The 12,384-nt window shown below is 37.0% G+C and overlaps 1 pseudogene; it reads right to left on the bottom strand.

The window, feature by feature from the left end:
• LOC149237237 (UDP-glucose 4-epimerase-like) overlaps window positions 1-10,787 on the bottom strand; it is a 128,089-nt pseudogene extending 117,302 nt beyond the window's left edge.
• Window positions 10,788-12,384: the final 1,597 nt, after the last annotated feature.

Here is a 12,384-nt window from a genome sequence, read left to right as displayed (position 1 = left end):
ATAGAGGTGCTCTTCATCTGAGTTAGAGAAAACTGTAAAATCATCAAGATAAACAACTAGAAAAACATCTTTTTCATTAGCAAATGCAATATCCATCGCCCGCTGAAAGGTTGCACTAGCATTTTTCAATCCGAAAGGCATCTTTGCATAGTGAAAAGTTCCCCACAGAATGTTGAATGTTGTTTTGTCTCTGTCATCCGCATGGACCAGAATTTGGTTATACCCATAATATCCATCAAGTAGTGACATGCGGGAAGCCCCAACTACCCTCTGAACTATGTGATCCATCTTGGGTAAAGGATAGTTATATTTCAAAGATAGTTTATTCAGATTTCTAAAATCAATACATAACCGAATCTCACATGTTTTCTTGTGCACGGGCACCAAATTAGAAATCCAATCGGAAAACCATATAGGAACAATGATACCTGCTTTGTACAACCGATTGACTTCCTTCTCAATTGAGGGCAGCAACTTTGGATTTATTCTTCTTAGCTTCTGACGAAAAGGCTTCTGATTTGGCTTGATCAGAATGATATGCTGAATGTTGCTTGTTTCATATGCCTTCAAATCTGAATAATCCCAAGCAAATACATCAGTAAAAGAAGATAGTAAACTGATATACTTTTCTTTTACCTGTGGAGGCAATGCCTTTGATAATTTCACCATTTTAGGATTTTCAGCTGATCCAATGTTCACATCCTCAACTCCTTTCTCGGTTGGCAGCAAGCTCGGTTTCTAGGCCACATTATCTTGATCGAATAGCTCCTCTAAAGGTATTAGACGTTTAGGAATGATGTTGTCCTTCAACTGCAAAACTTCCATCTGATTGACTTCTATATCCGCCTCACCATCATCATAATCCACATCAATAGAAGTGTCTTTGAATTTACCTTCATTTTGCAGAAATTCATTGATCCCTTCATCATCTTGAAACACTTGCCAATACCTTTGATTGTCGGGAACAGCTGGGCGATGTTTTACATGAATCTCAAACTTATTGTTTGAATTCATCGGAATTTTCAAATTACTTGTTGTTGTTGCAAGTGAATCTGCAATGACATTCTGAACACGAGGGACACATGTCAAAGTGTAATCTAAAAATACTCTCAAGATATCTAATACCGCATTTTGGTAAGCCCACATTCAAGGATGCTTAGCTTGGTATTCCCCTTTCACTTGCTTGATAACTAACTCGGAGTCGCCATACACTGAAATCCTTTTAGCATTCAACTTTCTAAGAATTTTCAAACCAGAAATTAAAGCCACATATTCAGCCTCATTATTTGAACAGTCAAAAGCTAGTTTATAAGAACAGACCATTACATTGCTTGGCACTTTGTTTGGGGAAAAATAGGGCGGTGTATCCAAATGCCAATTACAGCATCTTCTCTTCCTACCGCGCCATCAAAATCCATGCTCCACAAGCCTGCTTCATCCTCTTCCAAATGCTGAAATTCTGTTTGTTGTGTTACTCTTCCTTGTTGTCCATCAATGTGTTGCTGCTGTCGGAAGGCTGATTTCTCAGCATTACTATCAAGTCTTTGTCTTTCTTGCTTTAAGACCTCTCTGAAATTTTCAGTTATCTCGGGAATGTCTTCTACTTCTACTACTTGACTATTTACATCATTAAAGCTATCTGAATACAAAACAAATTATTCTAAATCAATATGTACATAGTTGATTGGATCATTTACCAATTTCTCCTTGCTAGTAATCATGTACTTCATCTTTTGCTCCCGGTATAATTTTCTCATTTGACCGAACACGGGAATGGTAGCATAGGAGAAATCAAGTTGCATTGTCCCTTTTATTTTTGCTCCCCAAGATCTGGAAAGAAGCATGCCAAACCTAGGAGGTATATCCACTACGACCACATCCATCAAAACATTTTTAACCGGAATCTAATCCAAACTGACCACCAAATATTTGATAAGACCAATGCACCTTACTCTACCAGAATCAAAGATGTAGAGGTCATCATACGTTCTAGTGATATCCAACCCCAACTTCTCCATGATGGCCTTAGGCATGAGAGTATGAGAGGCTCCAGAATCAAACATAACATTGTGTAATACATAGTCATGCACTTGCAGGCTGATATAAAAAGGAGCTACATCACTATCTTGAGACTAACCTTCCAATGCTGGACCAAAAATCAACTCAGGTATATCATACTCCACGTTCACCATATCAGATGATGGATCCAAATTCAAAATCTTAGGCATCTGACCTTTGTAGTTGTTGTTTTTCATCAATTCAATCAAAGGAATATATACCTTTAACTTAGCAATTTCATTTTCTAAGTTAAAAACTGAAATCTTTTCTACCTCTTTCACTGAAACATCCTTCTTTTCAGTTTTCTCCTTTGACACACTTGGCTGATTGGATCTTTCATTTGCTGATGGCATTTTGTTGGTGGTAGGATCAGCTATTTCTTTTCCCTTTTTCTGCACATTGGGAGGATCATTCTTTGGTGCTATTATCTCCTTTCTTTTCTGAATTGGATTTATGGGCACATCTCTACTTTTGAGTGAATATTATCATTGTTGGGCTAACAAAGCATCCATGTATCCTCTTTGATATTCATCAGACTCCGCCTCAAGAACTGTTTCATTCGCCAAGATGAAATTTTCGTCCCTCTGTACAACTGAATTCTCAAAATACTCCTCATCTTCAGTAATAAAAATTGGAATATCATCGGGTGTAAAGAAATGATTCTCTTCTCCAATTATGTTCTCCTCATCGTCTGATTCCGGGCCATGTACAAAATTCTGCTATAAGGATATCTTTACCTGCTACTGCCCTGCTTGGTCTTGTGCTCGCTGCTCTCTTTTCTTGATTCTAAATTGTGGTTGCTGCTGACCACGAAAGTTGGGATTTCTGACTTGTGGTTCAGACTTGTCAATTGTCAATCTTTCAAACATCGTCTCCATCTTTCTGAGCACTTGATTTAAAGTGGAAACCTCTTCCTTTATTGTTACCTTCTTTTAAGCCTTTGTTATGGCTCTCTTGGCAAGGAGATTAGCTTCAATGCTGACTGCAATTTTCTGCATGTCTTCCAAAGTGGTCGGTTCTCTTTCTCTTAATTGATAGGCCATATCAGGATCGAAACCATCCAGAATCTTAATCAAAGCCAACCCCATATGTGGCTTTATATGATCAGGAATTGCATTGTAAACTGAATTGAATCTAATACAGTAATCTTGAACAGACTCACCAACATTCCTCTTGATGTTCTCATATTCGAAAAGTATCTGAAGAGGATTTTTCTTCACTTCCCAGCGATCCAAGAATTGACTCTGAAGATTAGTCAATGTAGTGATACTTGCAGCCGGAAAAGCTCTGAACCACTTCCTCACTTCACCACCAAATTTTTGTACAAACAGTCTCATTGTTACATTTTTAGGATCAATCTCATTAAGGTCGAAGAAATTTGTCATCCTATCCACATGTTGATGAGCTGTAACACCGTGAGGAGTGCCATCAAACAATGGAATTTTTCTTTGATAATCGGTGAGCATATCATCCAAATTTTGAGGTAGCACAAGGGGTGCAAAATGAGCAACCATTACTCTCGGTGGATTTGAAATCGGTCTTGGAGATGTTGGGGGAGTGGGTGGAACTGGTGTATGGGGTGTATGGGGTGGAGATGGTGGTGAAGAAATTTTGGATGTTTGAGGGGTGGAAGGAGTGGACGAAGGTGACATCACTGCAGATTTTTGATAAAAGGTAGAAGGCTGCAGGGGAATGGTGGGAATGAAGGGAGTTTCGATAGGAATTCCAGAGCTAGATGCAATTGCAAAAGACCCAAGGGTTGCAAATGCAATCTCTAAGAAATCAGTGATATTTGAAGCCACAATTGAAGTTTGGAGTTGATTCAAGATATAATCGTCAATTGATTTATTGGCCCTTTCAATTTCAAGATCTTTAACAAACTCTGGATTTAAGGCAGTAGAACCAACAACACTTTCCGATTTGGTTTCAAACAAAGATAACTCAAACTGCTCTTCAAACTCAAGATCTTCAAGATACTCAAAAACAATAAGACATGAATGAGATTTAAACATGGGAATCACAAAACTTTCTTGGCGAAGGATTCTCGGAATAAGATTAGGATTTTCGTACATCGGAGGTGGATCAGGATCCATATTTTCTCTGGTATATCTTCTAGAAGCCCGTGTGTTATTATTTCCAAGAAATCAAATGGAAATTACTAGCTTGTTCAACCTATCAAACTCTAAACTTATCATCCAAAAGTTTAGAATTCTCATATGTACTGGGGCAATTTTCAGGTTAGATATCCCATTTATAAGACTAGACCGGATATTGACTGAAGTAGCATTTATCTACTTGCACTAATGCAAAGCAAAAGCGTTTCGAAGGCTACCTGGCTAATATTCAGACTCTGTCTGTAGTTTATAAAATGAAGAACATTAAAACAAACAAACAATCTCTTCCCCAGTATGGTCGCCACTATGTTAGGGCCTAAATCTACCTCAGGCTTAGAAAGGTAGGATCTCGGGTAACATCAAACCAAGCTTAACCTGATAGCTAGCCCTACTAGGTCGGGAGAGGGCTCTCTCCTGGTCAATCTCAGCAAAATATAGTCAATAGGGCTTGAGATGACTGATGAAGACTGATTTTAGGCTAGGTATTTGTGCAAAAGGGCTTGATTGAATTTGATGATGTTTTGTTGGCTCAAATGGAAACACAGTTTTTGGGTCTTGGGAATGAGGCTCAGTTTTGCAGAGGTCTCAATGGGGCAAGGTAGGCAAGTGATTTGATACTTCAAATTGAATGAAATGGAAAGATTTAGATAGGTGAGGAGTTGAAGAGGGCAAGAAAACCTCAAGGATCCTCTTCAAATAGCTGAAAACATCAATAACTAAATCCAACCCTATGTAGAGCACTGCAATTTCGATGGATTCTACCTTTATCCTTGTTTGTTTTAGTTAAGAAGAAGAAAGAGAGATAATGGCATACATAAAACACATATAAAATTACATTTACAGAAGGAAACACAATATCAAAGCAACATGCCACATGAATCCCATAGAGTGCTGCAAACCACTGGTCTATTCCTTAGCCAAAACTGCTAAAATGAGTATACAATAAGCTCCAAGCTTTCCCAAAAGTCCAACCATGCTAATGACTGAAAAAACATAAGATATAGGCAAACAACCACTCATCCTAGCCTCTAGGGGTCGAGCTCATGAGTTTAGGAGCTGTGAATAACTCATGAGAAATGAAGTCCTCCCATGAGATGCCCTGCAAACCAAGCTGATGCATGACCACAATTTTAATGAGAGCAAAATGATATATGCTATTGAAATGCTGCTGAGGAGTCTTTTGTTGTACTAGTGTGATCATCTTCTCAATCTTTCAACACATGAAGTAGGGGATATGCATCATTATCACCCTGGTAAAGTGCATCAACAATTTGATATGATAAGCATATAGGCGAGAAAATTGGCCCTCATAGCTGAAATATTTCATTATGAGTTTGATCACGGGAGCATATGAGTCTTTCAGGTATCGAAAGGGAAACACTTTGCTGAGTTGTCTCAAGTAACCATGCTTGATGTATGGTTCATAGTTTTCCCTGTCAATCTATTGCATTTTATTACACTGCTCTTCGACATTAGGAATGTCGGTTGCTAGAGAAATAGACTTCAGTGTCAAGTTAAATGTCACACCAGCTAGAGTAGTTTGGCCATTATGTAGATGAAGCACAAACAACCGGGCTAGCTCATGATGATACTAGACTCTAACAGCCATCTCACAGAACTAATAATAGGATTGGTGTTGGAAGCATGTGATAGCAAGAGGGCAGGCCTACAGCTCAGCAAGTGAAGTAGGGTCCTCCCTTATATGTTTGCCACCCTTGTGAGGTCTCCTTGGTGCATGCACTTCTATAGGAGAGTCATTGTGTGTCTCCTCTTCTTGGTCATATGAAGGATCATATTCCATGCTAGTGGGTGAGTTTTCTTGATGAGTAGTAGGAGATTTATGGTTTTTTTTATTTTCTGCCACCAAGGGTAAAAATATATGAGGGACTGTGGAGGGTGAGAGTATGAAGGGTTTTGGGAATGTTAGGACAGGATTTTGTTTGGGAAATAGGGGATTAGGGAAAATATGTAAGTTTAGGGACAACAATTAGGGTTTAGGGATTTGTAGTTAGGATTTGGGAAAATGGGAATTGGGGATAGGGATGACTAAATATGGGAGTTAGGGAATGGGTGGACAAGATGAGAAAATGAATGGAGGAGTGAGAAAATGAGGGAGTGGTAGAATAAACTTGGCAGCAAAATGATAGTGCAAACCCTAGTCAATGGTGTTTGAGAAATTGCAAGGAAATAGGGTTTGATTTTCTTCACACAACCACCATAAATTGTTAAGGAAAACTCCTTTACTAGCAAGGAAGAGGGCTTAACTTACTTGCACACTGGAAGTTTTGAGCAATTTTGGCAATTTGAGGGAGTTTTTGAGAGAATTGGGCTTGGCAGCTCTATGCGTCGCGCCTCCTATGTGCGTCGCGCCAGTAAAAATGAACATTGAGGAGGTCAGACCTATGCGCCGCGCCTCTCACCCAATGCACTGCGCCCACAATTTTACACAGTTTTTCTCCAAGTTCACTCCCTTTTCTCAACACGACCTTCACTTTGCTCAATTTTTCTTCTTGGAATGCCAATGAGCTTTTGAATTGTAAAAAATGATTTATATACAAGTGATTTTTAATTTTTGATTCATGAAACCCACTTTTGGGATGTTTGCAATGTGACTTTGTCTTTCACCTCTTTTTTTTTAGCAGTTTGCTTTATTTGAGCCTTTTGATGAACTGAATGACTTGATCTTTGTTTGCCTTGCAGGGGATGGAGCTAGTGAAGCTTGGCAAGGTGACCAAGGTTGCCACTGAAGTGATTTACATACATAGAACTGAAGATAGATGAATTTATACAATGAAAACCTAAAATACTCTGTTTTTCCTCAAAATAGAGTTTTGAGGAAAAATACATTTTTGAACAATTGATTATGAAATTTCTTGGTACTGGAACTTTATTCAACCTCCTCAAGTGCCTGTTGGTTGTTATTGGACATTTTGAAGACCGCTTTGATGAAACCCTAGACCTAAATAAAACTGAAACCCTAGAAATTACTTTTGCAAATTTAAAGACAAAAAGTGACTACAGATGACCTTGATGAATGGAAATGAGCCAGCAGGTAAAGGACATGAGGGAAAATGTACAACAAGCCACTACCATCAAATGATCCATGCTCCTAATGGAATGCAGCTGACTGAGCGAGACACCTAATATGCAATGCAACAAGAGAACTTGATCTCTAACAGAGGGATGAAGATACCGACACTAACAAGATCATCTAGGAAAGGATGCAAACATACCATACTCAAGGCTGCAACAATTTCACTTGAAATTGTGTGATAATTACAATGAGAAACGTAAAATTGCATAGGATTGACTTCAGAGGAACATGTATTTACAAAAACATAAATTAACCCCTTGTCAAAAATACCTTAGAAAAATTACTAATTTTGCACACATAAACTATGCTAGGTGTTAAAATGGGTCTCCATGTGTGCCCAAATTTGAGCCTTAAGGGGGCCACAAGTCTTTCCTAGAAGAAGGTTCCACCATTTCAAAATAAAAGACTACCATAAAAATTATATATCAATCTAATGAGAGTCGCATACATGCTACATAAGGGCAGTGTATATAACCCATAGATCAACTTGAAAACTTGTGTTCAGACATTTAATTTCAGTCACTTTGTAAGGCCAGACTTAAGCCTGGGGATGTATGTTGGAATAACCTCCATAAAAACACATCAAAGATAAAAATCAGACCTCAAATAAGGGAAAGTGACCTCAGACAATGCTCTAGTGAAACCATAAGCTAAAATAGAAAGATTAATACCAAGAAGTGTTTAAGAACTTTGACCTCCTCCCACGAATTTTCTTGACCACCCAAATTCCATAGAGAATTAGAGATGTCTCAATGCATTAGATGTCGTTGCACCATTAACAAGTCCATGCATATATTAATATCCAGTTTTTGGAAAAATAGTAGGGTGAAAAGAAGTTATATGGAACATATATTTTTATGAGGCAGAAAGGCACATGATCCTTTTGAGAGACCTTCCCTTTGGATATATCTAAATCTATAAATCAACTCCATCCCATGAATGAGAAAACAATAAATATATGGAGGGACTCCATTATGGGAAATATTCCCTTAGCCCAAAGGCCTTTGCAGAAAATAATGGTGTTCATATTCTTGTTGATATCTCCATTTGAAATGAATATGATAAAACAATCTAGAAAGGATGGAAGTAGCCTTCAAATATTCCCCTTCATTTGATAAAGCACTGGAAGGAAATGAACCTAGCCCTAAAATATTCAGCTCTAATTTCTTTCGGAAAAGAGAAATATCCCTCACAGGGAAACACAAGGACAATACATTGTAAAGCAAGTTTAACTTACTATTTTGAAATAGTCTACTTATGGATTATATGTGTTTCCATCATGTGGAACAATATCTTGCTCAAAATGTAGATTTCTTATGCCTCACAGTGCATATGAAGCTTCTAATTGTTGAGAACTAGTTCAAAACTTTATACTCTATCCACCCTAGTGGGTTTGTTGTAAAGATTGTGACATATCCATGACCCATCTTTTCTATGACTACCCTTTAATGATATCATTATGGAACTTTATTATCTTTGAGATAAATATCCCTTTGTCTTCTAGACCATCTAACTGGGATCAAGTTTTTTTTGTCTAGTATAAGAACTACCCTAGAGTCATTACAGGAAATACCATAAACAAATCCCACTTACCCATCATCCCCAGGTTTTATTTGTGGAAAGCCTAGATGGGCAAATTAAATCCCATTTAGTTGAGCACTTAAAAAGTTCCATGTGTTCACATAATCAGAGAATTGATTATGACATATTACCAAAGAGTAAAATCATAGAGAGGCTCAATCCCAAAGTGAAACAATGGATTAATGACTGGAAGCCTACAGAATGGACAGTGGAAGATGCGAAGCAAGAAATAGTCAGAAAAACCTTCATTTCATCTTAACCTCTCTAGGAAAATCATAAGAGACACAACTACATATTACATAGAGGGATGTACACAACTACAATCTTATTTGAGGAATGGACACAATACTAAAAGCATAAAATTCAGTAATCAAGGTTTTTATCTCAGATTGGAAATTCTCCAAAAGAAGCAAAAGAAAATGGATGGAATTCTTTACCTTCCATAATATAATTTTCAAACCAAAACTTTTAAATGTTTCACCTTCAAAACAAGAAATTTTCAAGGCCTGTAAGAAATAAGGGTATGCTTTTTCTAGGGATCAATCAATGTATAGTCTTCCCCTGCATCCTCCTGTAACATAAAGCCATCGTAAAATAATCTCTAGAAGTTAGCTTCTAATTAGGTTAGAAGATCTAGCACTACCTATATCCATTATCATACAATTGTGCAGAATTAGTGGTCCATCATTTACCTTATGAAACAAACTCCATCAAAGATTTGAGCTTTGATTTCCTATAGATTATAATGTTTGTCTTTCTATCATGAACAACATTTCCTGCTAGTATTGCATATTTCTTTCCATTGTGCACCAAACTTCTAACATTCCAAGAATTTTCTTTTTCATGATCAAAGATTTTTTGATTCACTAAATCATTGAAAGCGTTGTGAAAAGGAATTGTAGAAGATATAACTGTGTCCTTGGGCTCACTTTTTTCTATATCCAACCTATTTTCACCATTTATCCTTGTAGCGGGTAAACTTATTATGTCACAAGTCTTGACATTTTTCCATATTAAAGTGACAAGAAGAAGTGGCTTCTATATGCTGACTAAGGCAAACTCTAAAATATGCCAAGTTTTCTCTTCTTCCCCACCCCCTTGGATGTTATGGGAGTTTTTCTATCTCACTCTTGTTCTCCCAATAGTACTGTGTAGTCACTTCCCTAAGGACATCATTTTCCAGTACATCATCCCTTCTATAGTGATTGATGACTCTAATGAGGAGCCTGCCTCTCACTCTATCCATTTGGCCTCAACAGCTAGATTCAGCGTCTCTGGACATACTCTCTATTGTATTTCACCCATTCACCTAGATTTAGTTGTTAGCATTTCTCTTGTACTCCTATATTCTCTTCAAGTTTCTTTCAACTAGGGAATTGATCCTTATCTTTATCTTCTTTTTGGTAGCATTGATTTGGGAGTTTCTTTCACAGCCCGAATTTTTAATTACATTGGATATTATCTTTTTCATCCCATTGACCTACTTTTGTGATGATTAGTTTGAAACAAATAAAATTATCTTATCTTATTCTATTTGATTCCAACACCAAGAATTTTCCCAAAGGCTTCACAATGTGTTCCATGCAACCAACTATATACTCCAATCAAGAAAGTTTATTCTATCCACAGAGGATACTTCTTTTGAATAGAATTTTTGATGTTAATCTGAGCCTATCAAAATTGTACATAATGTGGTATATCAATCATGTTCCATAGCCCAACTTGTAACGTTGCTTTAGTACCACTCTCATTTAAAAGTTGCACCAATTCTAGCACTTACTAAGCCACACATTGATTCCACATTCCAAGAGTTTGCCTTTGTCCACCTTTTCAATGTCTTAATAAGAAGTCATTCTCCTCATGGATTGAAAAATTATTACCTACCTGGTTAATTCATCATAGATTTCTTGAGCTATAGGAACCTCAGACAAATCACCCATGTAGTAAGCGCTTCTCATAAAACCTTCTTTTCTCGATCATTATAGAATATTTATGAACTACAAAAGAGGCTTTTTCCTCATTAAAATCTTTAAAGTTGTCATTGTCTACTAAAGGGTTAAGAGGATACTTGTTATCAACACATTCAACAAACAACTTGAACTTTATTTTGTATTTCATCTCTAGTAAACCCTACTCCATGATCCAACAGATCCCAAAGTCATTAGCAAATGTCATAATTTTATTTATCTTTCCATTAATTTTAACTTTTGTTATCTTAATTTTCTTTAAATAAGATACTTTTGAAGATGTCAAAAACATGTCTTGTACAAAAAACAATTGTTCACCCAATTATCATTAGACTCGAAAACATGATTGTTGAAGAAAATGAGAAAAAAGAAGGCCTTCTATGTTCTTGACATTCATTAACCCCATTTGAGATACAGTTCCTTATTTTTTTCCATGTGGAAGCTATGGCTCATGAGTTATATGGATGCTTGGCTAAGTTTGCTAAACCATGTGCAACGGTCTTTATTATTCTTCCCCTCTTAATATGTTGTCTTCAATGCATGTAGCTGAGAAAATAAGCGGAAAAAGAAAGAGATATTCCCTGTATCAAGGGATAGCTTGCTATGAGAATATTCGAGGGCATCCTCATCGAGACGTTCACTTGTTTCATGAGAAAGAGATTTTAATTATTAGTGGATCCCATTAAGAGCTTTATGATTTATCATTAGAGTCAAAGAGTCAATGTCATGTATGAAGAGCTCTTCGTGAGCACATGTCAAATAAATAGAAGTCTATGTAGCCCTCCAATGATAAGCACAGAGTCCTCTCTTCATGTCGGCTTCCAAATAATGTGACAAACTCATGTCGGCTCACATTAAGGAAACCCACGTATTCGGATGCTCATATTAGCTTAAATATATGGATGAATCACTATCTATAGGAGACTAGGCTCTTTTCATTACCACATAACAGACTTAGCATACCTCTGAAATTTTTGGTGGATAAGAAAGAAAGTTAGTTTAAGGTCTCTACAAAAAGTTCTCTCTGTATTTCAGAAAGTATGGGTGATAAAATGTTGAAGGGAATCGAATCCCTCTAGAATCTAGGATCACAGTGGCAACAATTCTAAGGTGGAAGAAAGATGAAATATCGAATCACAGTGGAAACAAGTCTAAGGTGGCAGAAAGACAAAAGCTCGGATCACAGGGGAAACTGGTCTAAGGTGGCAGCAAGACTAAAGCTTAGATCATAGTGGGAGTAATCTCAATGTAGAATTTCAGATCTATGATGTGAATATATTCACACTAAACATAACCATTGTATAGATGCTGCTCTGAAATACTTCTGTCTCGGTGTTATATTAAGTGCAAGTAAGGCATTATTGATGACATAACACTTCGTTGTTGGTAATCCTATTGTTATAAGGTATTATCTATGTGATAAGGGCTCATGAAGGAGATATATTTGTCAAGTCAGTAATGAAGATCTCGGAATGGACACAATATAAAAGCATAAAATTCAGTAACCAAGGCTCGTACCTCATATTGGCAATTCTCCAAATGAAGCAAAAGAAAATGGATGGAATTCTTT

This window comes from Pinus tabuliformis, chromosome 8, assembly GCF_031772625.1.
Source record: "Pinus tabuliformis cultivar Carrire ecotype Pingquan chromosome 8, CPIR1, whole genome shotgun sequence".
NCBI classification, from domain to species: Eukaryota; Viridiplantae; Streptophyta; class Pinopsida; order Pinales; family Pinaceae; genus Pinus; species Pinus tabuliformis.
The sequence above is the reverse complement of the archived record's forward strand: the minus strand, read 5'-3'. Positions and strand labels throughout refer to the sequence as shown.